General features: G+C 41.5%; 1 protein-coding gene across 7 annotated transcripts in view; it reads right to left on the bottom strand.

Moving 5' to 3' along the window:
- The window catches only part of tacc2 (transforming, acidic coiled-coil containing protein 2), a 138231-nt gene that overhangs the window by 120945 nt on the left and 14786 nt on the right, over positions 1 to 2500 (bottom strand). The gene's annotated exons all lie outside the window — the stretch shown is intronic.

The following is a 2500-nucleotide window of genomic DNA, read 5'->3' as shown; positions in this document are numbered from 1 at the left end:
TGACCCTGAAAAGACCACCTGCTACAATAGCCAATGAGCAAGAGCTCATTGTCAAGCCCTGATGGTGAGTATCTAAGGAATGGAACATAAGGTCAAGGTGTTGAGCGAAAGGCATGTTTGCACTGATCCTATTACGATAATCTCTGAATTCCTGGGTGATAGACCCTCATGTGAGCAATATATTGTAGGCCTATAGCTGAAGCTATAGCTACAGCTAATCATCAATCAAGGACCTATGCTAAAAGAGGTACAATCCACAATTACTTCTTTAGGCTATAACTGGTGATTAATATGTATGTGTGTGTGTGGTGGTGGTGTGTGTGTGTGTGTGTGTGTATGGGGGGGGGGGGGTATGTTTACATTTTACATTGATTATGTTAATACAGCGGTGACCCACAACAACACTTTGTTCATTCCTTTGAGGGGTAAGGTTAGGGCCACCACACACCATTTTAGACACAGTTGCTACGTTAACGTGAGACATTTAATTCGGAATTAACTGACTTTAATTCTGAATAAAGCTTAATTCCGCTTTGAAAACATCATGTTAACACCTCTTAATTCGGAATTAAAGGAAAGTCGTAGCCACCCATTGACAAAATTGTCGTAGCCACCCATTGACAAAATTGGCAGATTTGTGTTTTTAGCACTAACTGCGCCAGTGTGCGGGGGTAACCGAAATTGTCAGAACCGGTAGCGTTCCGCGGTGCTGATGGAGCCGGTGTGCGGAGGCCTTAAGAGGTCTTAATGGGGGTGTACACAGTGGTTAAAATGGGCCAGGGCTGTCCAGAACTTTATAAATATGATAAAGTAAATGACAATGAACTTTTTGATGAGCTTCAAAATGTCTCAGGTCTAGAGTATGATAAGTATGATAAGCCTACATAGGCTATATGTTTCCTCCCAGTACAAAAACACAATTATGCTAAAGAAAGCCTTAGCCTATATTGCAGAGCTGTGATATCAAACTCAAGCAGCACATGTCTCAATTCCCAAGCACACATTCGATAAAATTCACACTAAACTACAGTGAACAAATAAAGACAGGGCTGTTAACGCTTAACTTTCAGGAGGGGAGACAATCCAACCGCCATTTTATATTTCAATCTATAAACTAAGCCAACATTTATTGCTTTATTTTATGGCATGTGAAATGCTGAGCTGCTTAGCCTGAGAGTGTGAGGAAAATAACAGGCAGCTCTAGTCTACTAAAAGAGTATTGTGTTTCTCTCTGCAGATGCTGTGGTCACACAGACGTCATGCTAAATAGATTTTAGACTCCTATCTCTCAGACTGTATCACTGTTCCCAAATGGAGAATGCTGTATCTTGGCCAGCTGTGGGGTCCTTATTTGTTTGTTTTCACTATATTTATAGGATATACTATAACGTCATCTTGGGATGATTATGATTTTAAGCTTGCCGTCAGAATTGTTTACAGTTTCAGTGTAGGACTAACCAAAACACCACAACCAAGTCAGAGTAGATAAGATAATAATACTCTTAGAATCTCTGACCAAGTCAACAAACAAAATCATGTTGTTACTCAAAATAATTGCCTATGATTGTTACTTGGACACATCCCTTCATTGCCATGAATGATAAAACACACACAGAGTCTATTAGATGTCCTTCACACAGCATGTGTTTTGGCGAGTGCTAAAGTGTTGATATTTGCTCTCAAAGCTGTGGGCGCCATCCAACATAAACAAGCCAGCACTTGCACTGACTCCAAGACAGCTCCAGCAAAGCCAGTCAGACAGCCAGACAGACAGCCAATCGAAAGCAACCGTTCTGCCCTGCCCTGCATCACCCAACAATGCATGCATTGCATTACATTACATTACATTACATTACATTACATCACATTACATCTCATTACATGTAACTTTCTATGTAGCTTCATGTAACTTTTTAAGCCTCCTTCTTGGCCAGGACTCCCTGGCAGGAGAGTTACTCTAACTCATTGGGACTTTCCTGGTTAAACAAATGTATAAATAAATAAATAAATAAATAAATAAATTACATACTGTTACAGTATATGCAATGCAATGAAATGCAATGTCATTGCAACAGGTACAATGACCCCCAGATCCCATTGCAATAGATCACTGGATGGCTGCAGTGCACAGATATTCTCCCTCTGTAGCCCATAGGACCACAGCACACCACAGCAGAACCCACAGCAACAGACCCCTGCAAAAGCAGATCTCATCGCAACAGACCCCTGCAAAAGCAGATCTCATCGCAACAGAACAGGAGATGCACAGGAGATCATGCACAGGCTGCCACTCTGCCATTCCCACAACCCATCACAGTACTGCACATTCCAGCACGCACGGCAGATGATCCCTTTGTAACACATGACTGGCTTATGTCCTGATGTCCGTTTTATGTCCTGCCAGGGACTGGAGATGTAAATTAGCCTGAGGCTTTCTCTGAAATGGCAATTTTAATGTTTTAATTAATACATTGAAATTGAATTGCGGTGAGTGGTTACC

The sequence above is a fragment of the Engraulis encrasicolus genome, chromosome 24, assembly GCF_034702125.1.
Source record: "Engraulis encrasicolus isolate BLACKSEA-1 chromosome 24, IST_EnEncr_1.0, whole genome shotgun sequence".
Classification (NCBI taxonomy): Eukaryota; Metazoa; Chordata; class Actinopteri; order Clupeiformes; family Engraulidae; genus Engraulis; species Engraulis encrasicolus.
This window is presented reverse-complemented; position numbering and strand designations above follow the sequence as displayed.